We start from the raw sequence: 18849 nt of genomic DNA, 5'->3' as shown, positions 1-18849 counted from the left end.
GTGTTTAGGTTAGTATCTGTTGTCCTTCATGTGTCCCGTCTCATAAGAGGGGTGGGGGGTTGATGTTTAGAACGTTTTGTTAAATGTGATAAGTAAGTTTAGCTTAGTTTAGTTAAGGACAGTTGTGGGTAATGAGTAGTTAGAGTAGATTAGGGTAGGTAAGGCTTTTCCCCGAGTTTTCACTTCTGTTTTTACAGTTTAATAAATATGTAGTAAACCCTTTACAGTATGTGTGACATGCTTGTAGATCAGGGCCTTGGCATGAGTGTACAGTATTTCTTTTGTATTACTTTTTGTGTCCTATGCTGCAAACAAATCCCAACTGAGCTATAACATTGGCAGCTACCCCAAAGCTACCTTGCAAAGATTAGACCATTTATTGCAACCACCAATCACCGTTACTATGGGTCCCAACGTGTTTTTTTCATTAAGTATGTTTTCAATGTCACATACAGTGCTTCCAGATTTATGATTGGGGACACTGTGTTATGTCTGACTGCAGTCTAATGTCCAAGGAAACCCTTATAAGGTGAGTGGTACTAAGCTCTCTTGTAGTATAGTGTACATGACTCACAGAGATCATTTGTTACACTGTTCAGCATGATTACTTGTTTGGATGTAAACTCATACACCTCCATTCATGCAGTTTGGTGACTGTTCGCTTAGATTTGTGGGAAATGTTACATGTGTTAGTTTTGCATGAAGGCAACATTTTGAAGGCAAAATTTATGGTTTAGATATCCCTTGTGGAAGCATTATTCTGTCCAACATAGCATTATGGGCTATAGTTTCTCTTTTCATCAGATATTACCCTCAGGAAGGGCAGAGTATGGTAGAATCCAGGCCACTGTGCATAGTTATCAGACTACATTATTTCAGGACAGTTGTATTGACAAGCTATGTAATTTGACAGGAGGCAAAATTCAATGGTCTACTGCACAGTTGATGTGTCACATTACACAGAGACAAAGTGGTTGTGTAAGTGTTATTTATTGAAAAGTGCTGTAGTGCTATATGTACATTGTCCATGATTGTGAGTCCATTATAGTGACATCTTCCATTGTGATTCTACACAGGTGCTAAAGGACAATTCATTGGACATGCTGGGGTGATGTGTCAGACAGCGTAGAGGGACAGGATTTACCAATCAGTTAGTGAGAGACAATCACAAGGCAGGCTGACAAGATAGACAGTGGTTTGCAGAACAGTGCTTGAGTACAGTTGTTACAAAGCGCAGGACCTTGGTAATAGGTGACCATGTGGCAGGGACTAGTGCTTCCGGGTACTTTTACGTGTGAAGGTGATCTGTTCCATGTCTTCATCTTCTGATGTGTGTTTTGCCTCCTCTGTCCTTGGTGGCGGTGGTTGTGAAGGGGCAACACACACCTCAGTGTGTGTAGACGTGGAGTCAGACATCCCAATAGCTGCTACCTGTGGGGGTCTTAAGGGAAGTACTGCTGCAAGGAGGATCTGCTGGTTCTTAGGAATAGGAACCACATCACGATGGTAGGCATCCAGGTCGGCCCTGAGGGGGTCATGATTGCATTTGTGCATGCAGTGGAAGGTTTGGGGTGCGAGGTGTTGTGGCAACTCCCTTACTGCAGTGGTGAATTCCTTTACAGTTTGTTGCAGTCCTTGCAGGATGGATGTTAGCGCTTGCATGGCTGCTGCCTGATCTACAGATGACATCATACACAAAAGCATCCCCTCAAGGCTGGCTGCCATATTTTGCATCCCCACCCGCACCTCCTTGGTCAGCTCTCGCTGTCCTCCGACTACAGTTCTCTCAAAGCTGGTGCCTGTGTCGTCTGAGTCCTCAGCTGTATTGGAGCTGGAAGGTCTTACAATTGGGATGGTGGGTGGGTCCTCTGTGATGGCTGCTTGTTCTGTGCTCCTCCTTGTGACTGAAGGTGGGGTCTGGAGGGTTCCAAGGACATCTTGGAGGGTCTGGTGGCTGATGTTTGTCAGCTCGTCATTCATGTCATCCGGGTAGTCCTGGACAGGCATATCCGCAGGAGATTCATCGTCCTCTGCAATGAAATTCGGTACAATTAGTGTGTCTGTGTTGTGGCATTTGTGATGTGACATGCCTGCCTTGTGATGATTTTGCATTGTGATCTTGGTTCCTGTTCATTGTTCCTGTCTTTCATATTAGCATTCTCCCATGCCTATGCCCCACCTGCATGTTACATGTATTGTGGTCAGTTGTTAGACTTGTCAGCATCATCTCCTCTAGGTGTTGCTTTTGGCCAAATAGTGCATTGCCACCTTCTTGTCCTACTCAACCCTCCGTCTACTTCCATTCTCATGGTGAGACCTTTCACTGGCTGTGGGTGCTCTGATGGCACTAGCAGCACACTTAACAATCTGGACCTGCCCCATTCTCTGATCTTTCACATCCACCAATATGTAGTTGAAATGTAGTGTATACAATGTATAGCATTGTTATGGCACGATATGGATATCAGCATTGGTAATGTGTACAGCTGATGTTGGGGAATGTGTGGTACATTGGATTGCACTTATAGTCGTAGCAGTGTCCTATTTCCTCCTCTGACTGTGCAGGTGTATTTCAGTGAGCAGTTACATGTGTCCTCCCCCTCAATGCTGTTGTCTGAGCAGTATGACATTTGGGATGTTGCATTGTGACCCAAGCACAGGGTGGACCCTGACATATGCAGCATGGGTATGACATTAGTGCTGTGTACCTCCTAATGTTGATGACATTGGCTGATGTTTGCGGCAACTATGGGCATTCACATTTGACAGGACTGGAACATTTGTCTTGTTTCAGGGGATTGTTAACGTTGTCATCCTAAACCCTCTAATTTAGGTGTGTATGATCCATGGGGACGTTACTGCCATTGGCTACTTGAGCTGCACACACAGCGGAGGTGGTAGTGGCAACTGTTGTCACTGTTACATTCCAGTTGTCGGTATGGCTAGAGGTTGTTAATTGGGCTGTAGTTAATATAGGGAGTATGGTGGCTGACGTGTGACAGGATGTCAGTTTGACATTGTGCCCTTCCCTCCTGGCGTGGCTTTACCTTTGCTACATGGTTGGCATGGCAGCATACCCCCATGGAACTGCTGTTGGTGTTGTGTTATGGTGTGCCCCAGCTTTTTTCTGAACTGGCCATGCCCCTGTGCCGTACCCCTTTACCCATGCCACTCCATGTATGTGATGACTTACATGCATTGTGTAGTAGGTTTTCCCCCCCGGTTGCAGTTAACATTAGTGCATTTTAGTTTCCCATGCAACTTACCCTGCATGTGCATTGTCTCCTGGTAGTCTGCGCTGTCCTGTCCTTGAATCCCTCTGACGATCTCCACAGGGATGACGGCTGCCACCATCTCCTCCATGTGGTCCCGGGGCTCCTGGTGTGCTGGACTCCCACCTCCAGCCTGCAGAGCCGCCGTCCTGTTCCTGGCCATCTTTTCCTTGGTCCTGCGCTTGCAGTCATGCCAGCGTTTCTTGCACTTGATGACTGTTTTGCGTACTTCTGCCACACTGTTAATCTTGTCAACAATTTGTTGCCATATTGCCTCTCTCCCACCGATTGGCAACTTTGAGGTGACAAACAGTTGGTGATGGTGTTCCGTCACTTCTTTTACCAGGATTTCCTGCTCCTCTGCACTGAAGCAACACTTTCTTTTCTTCTTCTCCCTGTCCTGGTTCTTGTGTGGGTCTTCCTGGCTGGTTCCTGGTCTGTTGTCATCTTCCTGGGGTCTGTACAGGCATCTGGGATCCATTTTGTCTCGCCTCTGCTGAAATGGCTGTGCTTGCGGGGAATTCTGACGCTATTGCGTCAAAAAACGCCCAATATCAGGTTTGCGGTGTCGTAAATCGGCTCACAGTCATTTCCGCTGCGTTAACGTAGTTTTCCTTTACGACGTGACGCTGCGGTGTGCGTCCAAAAAAAATTACTTACACCTGTGGTTTGCGCCGCCGTGCGTCAAAGTATAAATTTGACGCCCGCACAGAGCACAGTAATGGAGTTTGCCGGCGGTAATATTTTCAATGCAAAACTGCATCAGTGCAGTTTTGCATCAAAAAGTATAAATATGGCCCTTAGAATCCTACTAAACCTACTCTTTGTCATCCATGTCTTGTTGAAAAAATGATTAATTGAGCTAAACACATCCTGCTGAGATATGTGGTGATCTGCAAATCACAAATTCAAATCTTGGCAAAGTCGATTTGCTGAGGACAGATATTTTGAGCAAAGTTAGCACTAGGAATTTCCAGTACTTAGACGTTGTAGAAAGGTAATACAAAGTACTTTAGAGAAAAGTTATTTTTAGGATGAGAAGCACGTCTGGGGCTTGTGGAAAGAAATAAGATAAACAGTTTGCTGTCGCAAATGGTAATCATCTATGTAATGATTACCAGTCATTTAAATTCAATACATTCTATAATAGCACCATAAAGGAAATCTGATGGGATCTACATTAATGGTTTGCCTTTGTGGGAGGTGTAAAGCAAGGCAAATATATATTCTCATGTACAGTGAAGCTGTTATGATGGCTAAGGAGGCCAGCTGGAAGCTAAGTGTGGGAGTGCAATTTTTCCCATTTTTGTTTAGAGGTTTTAGGTGCAGACAGTCTAGGGGTTGCTAAGGAAGTTCTTTGAAACCCAAATAAATGGCAATAAACACACTAGCTAGGAAGGTATGCACTGATGGAAGGTACGTACTTTACAGATGGGCTTAAATATACAGTGGCAAGAAAAAAGGAGATACGTTTATAGCTTGCTTGTCAAATATCATGTAAACAGTGCATACATGTGCTGCTCCTCTGTCACTCCAGGGGGAACAAATAGACTACTTTTTCCTCATTGTTTCTCATTTGCTCCTGGATAGTCTCTAAAGAGCACTTCCTGTGTCTGCATTTCTCCTATGCATCCCTGGGGGATATTCTATGTTGGCTGTAGACAATCTACATTGGGTAGCTTTGTTGTCACTCAGAGCACCTGCATCCAGTGCTTCTCTGGCTTATTTAAAGCATCCATCAGGACTATCTGTATGCAGTGCATGTCATGGACTGCTTCCTTTTTGCTCCTGGATGGATTCTTCTGAGACTTGTCATAGTTAACATTAAATTGATAAAAAGTGATTGCGTTCTTCTTTTTCCCTCCCATTAAAGACACTGTCATCCAAACCTAAAAGAGGATAGAAGTACCAATCTGGCACTTACACATATCACAAAACTGCCCTTCACACAAGTCACACTGCAAGTCAACACCTTCAATCAAGCAGTTCCTCATTGTGTAGCAGGGTTCCAGTCTCACTGACGCATTTATGTGCCTGGTGGGGATTAGGAAGTGTTATATAATTGAAATTACAGGTACAAATACTCTGCTTAGTGACCAGTGCCATTTTTCATAGGCTGAATAACAATAACTTAAGTTCATCTGAAAGCATGAAATCAAATTTCCCTTTAGAGCCATGATGCAGATTCACGCCTGTGGAAATGTGGGATTAGCTCCAATGTATTTTTCTTTGATCTGTGCCTCATGACATGACTTCAAAGGACTTATATGTTGAGTAAAATCTGAGTATCTGTTCTTTTAAATCTTCTCTTTGTATACCAACAATCTGAAATCAATTGCCATAGTTCTAGTTGAAACGATTGATTCCAATTCCATTGTGCTTGACAGTGCTACTGTCTGCCAGAGCATATGAAATCAATCACAAAAATAATTTTAAAAGCAGAATATAGAGATAAGTTTTAGCTTCATTCCTTTGTTGATATTTTCCATGTAGCATCCTGATTGGGCAGCAGATGTGTTACCCTCATAAGAAGTAGTTTAAATGTGCGTAGTTGTTAGAGACATTGTTAACACAGTCGAGTTTGTCAAATATAGTGGGAAGGGGAGGACAAAAATATGCCATAGCTTAGAATGCCGCCCTATGAAAGTGTTCCATGGTTCCTGCCCCATAATGTCCAAACAATATACTGAAGTACAGGGCCCAGCAAAATTTCAACAGCAGGGCGTCATCAACAGGAACAGTGGCGCTCGTAGGCTGCAACAAAAGCAGTCAGTTTTGTGTATTTCCTGGCTTCCCAAAGTGACACAACTACCTGACCCTGCGGGAAGGTGGGAGATGTGATATGCACACACCTTAGGTGATTGCTGAAAGGGCCTTTATTGAGGACCGAGACCTTTTCTCCCAGGTGACAAAACATTGAAGCAGAGAAAATAGCCTGCAGACCATGGCTGACTCTGAGTGCAGGGATAATGGCAAACTGAAGTGCTGAGAGGTGAGCCATTCTCATCATTTACACCCAGGAACCATGTGGAGTGGAGGCACCCAAACACGGCTAGAAAGTGAAACCAGCCCACTCTTTATTCAGGTACCCAAGAAGGAGGTATGCCAGCCACTGAAATTGATGGTGAATTTGCTGAAATGACCCAACATTAGCTTCTGATATTATATAATAGGACGAGATCCCGACCCTACCAGCTACAGGCCCATCAACCTACTCCACTCAATTTTATATGGTAACCATTGATGTGTGGCCCATTGGGGACCCAGGTCTATATTAAAGAGCTGCACATTAAAGGAACATTATTTTGAAGCTGCAAAGGAAAGCAGTAAACTGTAAGAGGATTGCTGACTGAAAGGGAACCCGAGGGGAACCCAAATGTTGTTTACCCCATATTTTATTTTCCATCTGCATTTGTAAAAAAAAACAATAAACCCAGGGTGTAACTATCTCTGTAAAGCTTGAAGAAATAAAAGCAATTTTCCAAAAGAACACCAATGTCAAAGGGATATTATTGTTTTGGTTCAAAACCCTTTCTACTATTTTTAGTAGATAGGGGATTTTGTCCAAAAAAATGGGTGCTTGAATAGGAATGCCCTTGGACCACCTATCGAAGCACCTGATACAAAGTAGTTTCAAGCAATCAATCAATCAAAGGCATTTGTATAGCGCACTGCTCACCCGGAGGGTCTCAAGGCGCTGGGGGGGGGGGGAACGCTACTGCTCGAACAGCCAGGTCTTGAGTTGCTTCCTGAAGGCGAGATGGTCTTGCGTTGTCCGGAGGTGGATGGGGAGGGAGTTCCATGTCTTGGCTGCCAGGTAGGAGAAGGATCTTCCTCCGGCGGTGGCTCTGCGGATGCGGGGGACGGTGGCGAGAGCGAGGCTGGCGGAGCGGAGCTGGCGGGTGGGCTTGTGGAAGGTCAGGCGGCTGTTGAGGAACTTGGGGCCCATGTCGTGGAGGGCCTTGTGTGCGTGGGTGAGGAGTCGGAACGTGATTCTTTTGTTGACGGGGAGCCAGTGCAGGTCTCTCAGGTGTTCGGAGATGTGGCTGTGTCGGGGGATGTCCAGGATGAGTCGTGCTGAGGCGTTCTGGATCCGTTGGAGTTTCTTCTGGAGTTTGGCGGCGGTGCCGGCGTAGAGGGCGTTCCCGTAGTCCAGCCGACTGGTGACGAGGGCCTGGGTGACCGTCTTCCTGGTCTCGGTGGGGATCCACCGGAAGATCTTTCGACGCATGCGCAGGGTGTTGAAGCATGAAGATGAGACGGCGTTGACTTGTCTGGTCATCGAGAGGGAGGAGTCCAGGATGAAGCCTAGGTTGCGAGCGTGGTCCGTTGGCTTGGGGGTGGCTCCCAGGGCGGGGGGCCACCAGGAGTCGTCCCAGGCGGATGGTGATGATCCCAGGATGAGGACCTCCGTCTTGTCTGAGTTCAGTTTCAGGCGGCTGTTCTTCATCCATTCGGCGACGTCTTTCATCCCTTCGTGTAGGCTGGCTCTGGCGGCGTCCGGGTCGCTGGTGAGGGAGAGGATCAGCTGGGTGTCGTCGGCGTAGGTGATGATCTTGAGGTTGTGTTGACGTGCGATGGTTGCGAGGGGGCTCATATAGACGTTGAAGAGGGTGGGGCTGAGCGATGACCCTTGTGGAACTCCGCAGATGACTTCGGTGGCCGCTGACCGGAACGGGGGGAGGTGGACTCTCTGGGTTCTTCCGGCGAGGAATGAGGTGATCCACTCCAGGGCCTTCTCCTGGATGCCGGTGTTGTTCAGGCGCTGTACCAGTGTGCGGTGGCAGACAGTGTCGAACGCTGCGGAGAGGTCCAGGAGGATGAGGGCCGCAGTTTCCCCATTGTCCATTAGGGATCTGATGTCGTCTGTGGCTGCGATGAGGGCGGTCTCCGTGCTGTGGTTGGCTCGGAAGCCGGATTGCGAGTGGTCGAGGGATCCGTTGGTCTCGAGGAAGGCAGCTAGCTGTCTGTTGACGGTCTTCTCGATGACTTTGGCAGGAAACGGGAGGAGCGAGATGGGGCGGTAGTCCTTGAGGTCGGAGGGGTCTGCAGTTGGTTTCTTCAGCAGGGCACTGATCTCGGCGTGTTTCCAGCACTCCGGGAAGGTGGCGGTGTTGAAGGAGGCGTTGACGATGTCACAGAGGTGGGGTGCGATGATGTGGTCGGCCGTGTTGAAGATGTGGTGTGGGCAGGGGTCCGTAGGGGATCCGGAGTGGATGGTGTTCATTGTGCGTGTTGTGTCTTCGGTGCTGACTGGGGTCCAGGTGCGGAGGGTGGCGGTGGGGGGCATCGGTTCGGTGGTGGGGTTTGTGGTTGGTGGGCCGAAGCTGTTGTGAATGTTGGCGATCTTGTCGTGGAAGAAGGCTGCGAGGGAGTCGCAGAGGTCTTGCGAGGGAGTGATGTCATTGTTTCCGGCGTCGGGGTTGGAGAGCTCTTTGACGATGCTGAAGAGTTCCTTGCTGTTCTGGGTGTTGTTGTCCAGTCGTTCCTTGAAGGCTGTCTTCTTTGTGGCGCGGATCAGTTGGTGGTGTTTGCGGGTGGCGTGTTTGAGGGCCGTCATGTTGTCTGTGGTCTGGTTGGTGCGCCAGGTGTTCTCCAGGGAGCGGCAGTTCTTCTTGGAGGTGATGAGCTCGTCGGTGAACCAGGAGGCTTTCTTGCTGCTGCGTCTGCTGGGGGGGTTCTTCTTCAGTGGTGCGAGGGCGTCTGCGCAGTTGGTGATCCACTGTGTGAGGTTGTTGGCGGCTTCGTTGGGGTCCGTTGAGCTGGTGGGGGGGTTCTGGCTGAGGAAGGTGGTGAGCTGGTCGCCGGTGATCTTGTTCCAGCTCCTGCGGGGGGTTTGTTGAGGGTGGTGGTGGGTCGTCGTTTTACTGAAGCTGAAGTGGACGCAGCTGTGGTCAGTCCACTGGAGATTGGTGGAGTGGCTGAAGGTGACATATTTGCTGGATGAGAAGACTGGGTCAAGCGTGTGGCCGGCGTGGTGGGTAGGGGTGGTTACCAGTTGCTTGAGTCCGAGGTTGGCCAGGTTGTCCAGTAGAGCAGTGGTGTTGCGGTCATTGTCGTCCTCCAGGTGGAAGTTGAGGTCCCCCAGGAGGATGTAGTCGGTGGAATTGATGGCGTGGGGGCTGACGAAGTCTGTGATGTCTTCGCTGAACTGTGTGCGTGGTCCCGGTGGTCTGTAGATGAGGGTGCCTCTGAGCGTGGTCTTGGGGTTGGTGTGTATCTGGAAGTGGAGGTGTTCGGCGGAGGTGAAGGTGTCATCGGAGTTGGTCGTGATGCGGATGGTGTTCTTGTGGATGATGGCGATGCCTCCTCCTGTCTGGTTGACGCGGTCCCTCCTGGTGATTTTGTAGCCTTCTGGGACGGCGATGGCGACGTCGGGTGCTGAGGAGGCGTTCATCCAGGTTTCCGTCAGGAAGGCGATGTCTGGTGCTGTCGAGTCGAGGAGGTTCCAGAGTTCGACGGCATGCCTGTGAACGGAGCGGGTGTTGAGCAGGATGCACATCAGGTGTTTGTTGCTGGGGCTCGGTTTAGTAGGTGCAGTGTTGGGTCGTAGGCTGGTGAAGTGGCAGGTCAGGCAGGTGAAGGGTCCGTGGGTGCGTCTCGGGGTTGGCTCGGTAGCAGGCGGTGTTTCGGCCGGCGTTGAGTGCGTGGAGGGTTCTGGCATCGTAGCTGTGCAGGGTGTGCTGGCGAGGGCGAGGACCAGGGGGTCTGGCGCTGGGCGCGGTCCAGGCGCGGACGGGCGCAGACGGGCTTACCTTTGGCGCACCTTCGGCGCTCAGTCGGTGCTCCCGCTGCGCGCGGTCGCTCTGGGGGTGTCATAAGTAAGGAGCCGGGAGGGAGGAGCAGCTGGGTGGCGGGAGCGGTCCGGCGAATGGAATCACAGGGGGGCGGGGCCGCAGGGAGGCAGCGGCGGGAAATCCCAGGAGCAGCGAGCGAAGGAATCTGCAGGCAGGAGGCGGCAAAGGCAGGCAGGAGCGGCAGCAGTGAGTGGGGCGACCAAGCCCTGTGCAACACAAAGTGCTTTTGTACATTACTTTCAGGCAACTTTTTTAGCTCCAAACAAGTTTAGCCCTCTAAAGTAAAATTCAAATGAACATTTTACAATTGTTTGCAGCACCCTCTTCCTTCTGCATGTTAGACTGATCTCTTAGGTAACTGATTGCAAGATTCAGCTCGGACGTTTATCAGATCATGCTTTGGCACAATTAGGAAACGATTTAGGGCATATCATACCAGCCCTGCCTTGTGCAACATTCAAGCACCTAAGTAGAAAAACTCAACTGGAAAAAACCTCAGCTCCTACATTAGAGCCTGTTAGGCTTGATATCCTCGACGTGGTCTCCCCTACCTTTTGCCTCTGTTTCCCAGGTTGTTGATGTGTGTTGGACTCTGTTTTTGCTGTTTTTGATACTCTGGGAACTTTACCACTGCTTTCCAGGACTAAAGTGAAAGTGCTCCTATGTAAAATGTATGTGTAATTGGCTTTCCATGATTGACATATTTGATTTACTAATAAGTCCCTAAAACAGTGCACTAGAGGTGCACAGGGCCTGTAAATCAAAGGCTACTAATGGGCCTGCAGCATTGGTTGTGCCACCCACATGAGTAGCTCTGTAAGCATGACTCAGGCCTGCCACTGCAGTGTCTGTGTGTGCAGTTTTAAACTGCCACTTCGACTTGGCAAGTGTACCCACTTTTCATGCCTAAACCTTCCCTTTTCATACATGTAAGGCACCCCTAGGGTAGGCCCTGGATAGCCCCATGGTCTGGGTGCAGTGTACGTTTAAGGCAGGACATATACTAATATGTTTTCTATGTCCTATCAGTGAAAATTCCCTTTGGGTGTAGATAGAAATTTGGAGTTTAGGGTCTCTGAACTCACATTTTAAAATACATCTTTTAGTGAAGGTTGTTTTTAGACTGTGTGTTTGAAAATACCTTTTTTTGAAAGTGAGCAATTTGTTGCTTAACCCATTCTGTGACTCTGCCTGTTTGTGGATTCCCTTTCTGGGTCAGTTTGACATTTGGGCTGTTGGCACCTCTCTCTAGGCAGTGACACAAAGGGAGCTCGAGTATAGCCTGCATGTCCTGATGAGCCATCTTTGCTGGGAAGGAGGGGAGGAGTGGTCACTCACAACTGAAAGGGCTGTGCCTGCCCTTACACAATGCAGTCTACAACCCCCCGATGTGTGTCTGGGCCTGGCCTGGGCAAGGCAGGATCTTACAAACAAGAGAGACTTTCCTTTGAAGTTTGCCTACTTTAAAGTAGAAAAAGGTATATGTAGTGGACCCAAAACCCCTGAAAATTAGATCACTTCTGGAACCAAAAGGAACCTCTGCCAAAGAGAGGAGCCAAAGAGCTCAGGAGAAGTGTTGTCTCTGCCTGTGACTGTGCTTTGTTGGGCTATCCTGCAGGTGCTGCTTCTGCCTGTGAAAGGTGACAAAGACTGGACTTTCCTGCTTGAGATGAATCTCCAAGGACTTGAACTGAGCTTGCCTCCTGTTGTTGAAGTCTCAGGGCCATCAAAGACTTCCCCTCCCAGCACCTGGACACTCTGCTGAGACTCCTGCCCTACCAAGTGGTGCCTCAGCCAGTCCCTGGGCCCTTGAAAGGTGAAGTTGGCAGACAAGAACTGAAAATCCAAGCACAGAACGCCATACGGGGAAATTTTCAACAAACGTTCCCCAACTCGGGTGATAAACCACTTGCAGCCAGCTTCACGCCTGAAATCGATGCTCTACCTGCATCACGGCTAGGAGATTTACACATCACGGTTGGAGAAACAACACACAACACCCGCTTATGGAGGCTGATAATGACGCAAAACCCAAGCAGTGCAGTTTTTTTTATACTGTGTGACCGAATTTTCACGCATCGCCCCTGGGTGTCCGAATCAATCCGACTCTGCGCCGATCCAAGGTGCCCTATTCAGAAACTGATGCATCACTCTCTTGTGAGGGAGAAGAATGATGCATTGCCAACCCGATCGGAGAAGTAAATGACGCACGGCCTTACTTGCGAGTAATGAATCAGCGCATCGCTGACTTTTTCGACGCACGCATGCCCGTGCAGCTTTATTTTTTTATGCTAACCAGGTACTTTGTGTGACAACAGCATTCTTACTGTTTTTTAAGGCTATTGGGCCACATGTACAAAATTTCGTATTTGCAACCCACAAGTCAGAGCGACTCGCAATTTGCAGGTCGCAAATCCAAATGTAGGATGGTGTCCCTGACACAATCTGCGATATGAAAGGGGGTCGCAAATGCCCACCTCATGAATAATCATGAGGTGGGTCGCATTTTGCGACCCCCTTGCGAATGGCGGCCCTCACAGGGATGGTGGCCTGCTGCAGACAGCAGACCACCATGTGTGTGGCTGCTTTTCAATAATGCAGCCACATTACAAAAACAAAAAATTAAACGTTTGTGTTTCATTTTTTCAGATCAGGCAGTGGTACGTAGGACCACTGCCTGCTCTGAAAAAATGCTTACAGTGACGTTCACAACGGGAAAGAGGTCCCTTCCTTTTTGTGAATGGGTTAGCATCCATTTGAAATGGGTGCAAATTGCGATTGGTTTGCGACCGCGTTCAAGGTCACAAAACAATCCTATCTTGCACTGCGAGTCGCAATTAGGAAGGGAACACCCCTTCCAAATTGCGAGTCGCAAACTTGTTTTGCGATTCGGTAACCAGGTTACCGAATCGCAAAACTGGGTTTGTGCATCACAATGTGCTTTTTGCACGTCGCAAACAGCGAAATTCTCTGTTTGCGACGTGGAAAAAGCTACCTACATGTGGCCCTTTGACTCTTATTCTTCTGAAAATTCATTTCTTGACTTGTGTATGTTGAATTTTTGTTGTTTTGGTCTTGTTTGATTTAGATAAATATTACCTATTTTTCTAAACTAGTGTGGTGTCCATTTTGTAGTGTTTTCACTGTATTACTCCTTGTGTTGGTACAAAAACTTTACACATTGCTTCTGAAGTTATGCCTGCCTGCTCGTGCCAAGCTACCAAGGGGGTGAGAGGGGGTTAACTGAGGGTGACTCTCCTTTACCCTGACTAGAGTGAGGGTCCTTGCTTGGACAGGGGATTACCTGACTGCCAACCAAGGCCCCATTTCTAATATTGGTGATCAGAGGGGAGGATGTGAAGTTGTATTTGTACTTGACATACATTGATTAAGTGCTCACTACTGTTTTCAGTGCAGACCATTACGTGACCACACACAGCTTATTTTTGCTTTTTCTCTTTTGGATTTGTTCCCTACTTCCGTATTTTTTTGCTGATCTTTTATTGACTTTTGAACTTCATTGGGAACTCTTTTTCTGCCTTGGAACCTTGCACTTTTGTTGATTCTTCATCATGTCTCAATCTGAAAATGCATCAGCTGGAGCTGCTTTTGACTTAGTGAAACTGGAGAGCTATACAGTGGCTCAGTAGTGGCAGTTCTGCAAGTGTCTTGCCTGTCCCATTAAGGGATCCACCAGGAAGGAGGAGCTGCAGATGGCACTGAGGGCCTTAGTGACAGCCAAGGAAGCTGATGGGCAAACAGAGAGGGGGAGGAGGAGGATGAGGAGGTACAACCCATACAAAATGGTATAGTGGATGGGCCTTTTATGTCCAGGGAGAGAGTCTCCAAGGCAGGTAGCAGTGTGTCATCCAAGGGTCTGACTCCTGAAGAATTACAGGACAGACAGGCAGAGAGGGCTCACCAGCTAGGGTTGGAGAGTTTAGGATGCAAAGTGAGATGGCAGAAAGGAGGATAGCCGTAGAGGAGAAGAAGATACTGTTGGCTCATGAGCTCAGCTTGAGGGAGCTGGATCTGAGGAACCAGTCGAGTAGGGATGGTAGCAGCAATATCACAGTGCATCCTGAGAGGAATATTCATATTCCTATAGATCTTGTGAAGGATTACCACAGGGAGGATGACACGTTCTTGTGGTTCAAGGGGTTTGAGTCTTATCTCCATATGAATCTGGTCCTTGAAGCTCATTAGGGGGTGGGTCTGTGGAAGCACTTTGAGGTAGAGAGGAGGGATACTCTGACATCCTTAGGGGATCCTCTGGGGTTCACTTCCTCTATCATAAAGGATGCCCGACTCACAAGGTATGGTCTCATCCCTGAACAGTATAAGGGCAAGTTTCGGTCCTATAAGAAGAAAGAATCCCAAACATGGTTGGAATGTGTTGATTCTTTTTGAGGTCACTGGATGGTCGGGTGAAGGGCAGTAAGGTAACAATGTATGAGGGGCTTTACAATTTAATTGCTTGGGAGCACGTGTTCAGTTTATGTTTTCCAGAGCTGCACCAGCACTTGATTAACAGAAAGACGACTGATCCCAGGAAGCTTGTGCAGGAAGGTCCAGAAGAGGTATGGGGGAGGCCACACCAAGGGTGGGCAGGGTCCCTCTCAGAAGAAAGGGGGGGTAAGGGTCAACAGGGGGAGTTCTCTAAAGGGCCCCAACCTAGTTCCCAGGTAAGGATTCTCAGCCCCCCAGTGAAAAGAAACCACGGTTCTCCAAAGGGAAACCCGTGGAGGGGGTACCCCCGTCAAGTGTTATGCATATGACCAAGTGTGTCATGTGAGAGGGGAGCCCAAATATCCCAAGGGTACACCGGCACCCACTGGTGTTCAGTCACAGGGTGTGGCCAGTGTGATGCTTGGGGAGGAGTTGGTTCCAGCTGCGTGGGAACCAGCTGAGATGACCCTAGTCTCACTAGGGGACAGTGAGATAGTCCAGAGAAACCTAGTGCCTGAGAACACGAAAAACTACAGGCAGTGGGTGACCATTAATGGACAGAGGGTTGAGGCTCTGAGAGACAGTGTGACTACAGGGAGGAGTCACCTGGTGTCTGAAGAGCAGAGAGATCCCCGTGTACTTCACCAAGTAGTTACAGTGGACTACTCAGAGGGCCTGTGCAGAGTGGCACAGGTTCCCTATGATGGGGGGTCTCAGGTTCCTTGAAGGTAGCTGTGAGTCCAACCATGCCTCTGGATTGTTTGCTTGGCAATGACCTGGAGGATTCCCCTTGGAAGGAGGTGGAACAAAGGTTACACTTGGAGATGTTGGGTCTGCCTGGGTGGGTATGTGTATCCACCCAGTCAACGGCAGCCCATCAGGGTAGTCAGAACCCCTATAAGCATGAAACAATGGCCCAGGGGACCGCCAAAAAGAGAAAGGACAAGGTGTGTGGGAAACCAGCCCCAGAAGTTCCCACAGTCCGGAAGGAGGGTAGTGCCTGAGGGTGATGCCCCGGAGCCTACAGGGGATCAGGTGGCTGAGCTGGGGGAGTTCCCTGAGCTTTCACAGTGGCAGCAGGAAGGAGGACCCATCAGGAAGGATTCTGTTAGGCATAGAATGTATGAACTACTCTTGAGGGTTTGCGCAGCAGGCTGCAGACCAGGCGGCCGGCAAGGAGCAGGATCTTAGCTGATTTATTGGGAGGATGGCCTCCTGTAAAGTGACCCTATGGCTGCTGAGCCTGGGTCAGCCCGTGTGCTTGTGGTACCCCAGTGCTTCAGAGCCTTCCTACTGGGTTTGGCTCATGATGTGCCTTTAGGTGGACATTTGGGGCACAACAAGACCTTTGAACAGCTAGTCATCCACTTTTACTGGCCCCTAATGCGCAGGCACTCGGATGCTCATTGTAGGTCTTGCCAAACTTGTCAGGCACGTGGCAAGAGTGGGGGGAAATGCAAGGCTCCCCTCCAACCTTTTCCAGTGGTTAGTACTCCCTGTGAAAGGGTTGGTATTGACATTGTGGGGCCTCTGGATCCCAAGACAGCCATGGGCAACAGGTTCATCCTGGTGTTGGTGGACCATGCCACCCAGTACGTGGAAGCCATTCCTCTGAGGTCAATCGCTTCCCTTGTGGTGGGTTGAGCGTTGATGGGGAGGTTTACCCGCTTGGGGTTCCCCAAGGAAGTAGTATCTGATAGGTTTAACAACTTTATATCTACTTCTATGAAGTCTCCTTGCCAGGAGTATGGAGTCATGTATAAGTTCACCACTCCTTACCACCCCCAAAGCATTGCACTCCATCACATCTTTGTAAATCAGGCCCTTGGTGTCTACTTTACCTAAGTACTGCTTCAATTGTTTCATCTAGTTGACAATATGGGCCTGATTATGGGTTTTTAAAGATTGCCAAACTCTCAGTGGCAGTACAACTGTCATAATCCTGGTGGTTTGACCGGCAGATTACAATCTTGGCAGTCGACCACCAGGAAACTACCACTTCTGCCGGGATCAAAGATCCTCATGGGTTGGAGATGGTGAAAGTTGTAGTCAGTCATGATGGTGCCAAGTTCAACACCACCATGCTGAACACAACTTTCCTTTCAGCCAGCCTTTACATGGCAGGTTCCCTGCCATGAACAGGCTGGTGGGAAGGCAGAGTTGGGGGCCAAAGGGGAGCACTTGCACTGCCCACGACCCTGTCCTTGTACTGCCCATGACCCTGTTGTGGGCAGTGCAAGGGCCCTCCTTTCAGCACCTATAACAGATATTGAGCATTCCGGGGGGTGCTGTGTCACTATGGCATTGGCCCCGTCTCCCTGAGGGAACTGAGGCCAATGTCGCCACGCTGTATCCTCCAGGCTGACTGGCAGAAATGTCGTAATATGACATTTCCTCCAGTCAGCCCGGTGGAAACATCATAATACAACGATGGTGAGGCTTCCAGCTTGATTGCTGCCTCACCACTGCAGTATTGCAGTGCAGACGGTTCAACTGCCGAACTTGTAATCGGCCCCTATAATATTCGTTTTACAGCATTTATTATGAACCAGAGTTTATAAGAAACAAGCTGATTCCTGGAACTCCAGTGTATTTTTTTTTTTTTTATGTGTTTATTGAACATGGTGAAGATTGCCAGAACAGCTGCCCACAAGGGCGGGTGGACATGTACATATATATAAACTTATGCAGTGAAATAAACATATAGATGTGCTATGAGAATATAACAATAAACGGTGACACATTAGTCTCGGTTATTGACGTTGTGTTGCATGTGCGGTGGCAAGATTTATTCATGCCCTGAACGAGGGACATGTATTATGGACAGCGCTACTCTACGTCTGTCCCTGCCCCATAATAAGTCAGTCAATATTGATTGCAAGGACTTGAAGAATGAGAGAGGTAGGACAATTGGGAGTGCTGTGAAATAGTATAGAAATCCTGGGAGGATGAGCATTTTTGCTATGGCCATCCACCCCATAGGTGACAGAGGGAGAGCCACCCAGAATGGTAGAGAGCAGCGGACTGAACGAAGAACCCTGTCAATGTTGCCTTCCCTGAATTCATCTGCGGAATGATATATATGAATACCCAAATACTTAAAAGTAGAATGGCACCATGGTAGTTGATAATTTGGTAGGGCCGAGCAGAGCTCCATGGTACAGGGGAGAGAGGGAAAATGCAAGATTTGGACCAGTTGACTCGTAGACCAGAGATGATTGCAAAGGTGTCAAGTGTCTCCATCCCCCCGAACATGGAAGTAGCTTGAGCACCCAAATATACCAGAGCGCCATCCGCGTACAAAGAGATAATATGATGTGTGTTCAGTTCTGGGATGCCCCATATATGCGCCTGCATGCGCAACCTGACAGCCAGCGGCTCCATGGTGATTGCAAAAAGCAGGGGACACAGCGGGCATCCCTGTATGGTGTCCCTACTTATTGGGAAGGACTCAGATATAACTTGTCCCAATTTGAGTGGGCCGTGGGCTTAGCATGCAATGTCTTGATCCATTTAATGTATCCTGCGCTGAATCCCATCGCTTCCAACGTACCAATAAGAAAATCCCAGCTCAGCGTATCAAACGCCTTTTCTATATCCAGGGAGAGGGCCACCACACCGGGGGGGGGGACTCGGGTTGTTGTTGTGTACTATAAAAAGTAGTCTCCTGATATTTAGGAAGGTATTTCTACCGGGTATGAACCCCGATTGATCCTCATGGATCAGATGCGATAAAAAGGGAAGGAGTCTGTTTGCTAAAATTTTCCCCAACAACTTGCAGTCTGTATTGAGGAGGGAGAGAGGGCGTTATGATTGAACATCCAGAGGGTCATGGCCAGGTTTTGGTGGCTCTACTATCAGGCGATTGCACCCTATTTTATGCTTCATTGAACACTTGAATCAATGGCTTTAGAAGGTGATTAGCTTGAGATGTTATGTACTCCACTGGCAGACCGTCTGACCCAGGTGGCTTGTTACGGGCCACTTGTGATAGCGCTAGGCGAATTTCCTCTATACCGATTGGGCCATCCAATGCGTCTGCAACACCCTCTCAAACTGCGAAGTGTGGTTACGCAAAGTAAGTTCCATCTGACGCAACGCCTGAAAAGTAATGTCCTGCTCCTTAGGTGGGACATCTGGCGTGTCTATGGTCCCCGTGGGTACTCTCGCCACCTTTGGCTTTCCCATTTGATCCTTACAATAGTAGGGGAGGTTTTCAGGGGATGGCCTTCTGTCAAGGACCACCTGAAGTACGTTCTCCTAGAGGAATGATGCAGGAAAGAGGTCTTCCAGCGCCCAGGAAATCAACCCCTTACATTGACAACAGGGTC

Source organism: Pleurodeles waltl, chromosome 5 (assembly GCF_031143425.1).
Source record: "Pleurodeles waltl isolate 20211129_DDA chromosome 5, aPleWal1.hap1.20221129, whole genome shotgun sequence".
Taxonomy (NCBI): Eukaryota; Metazoa; Chordata; class Amphibia; order Caudata; family Salamandridae; genus Pleurodeles; species Pleurodeles waltl.
This window is presented reverse-complemented; position numbering follows the sequence as displayed.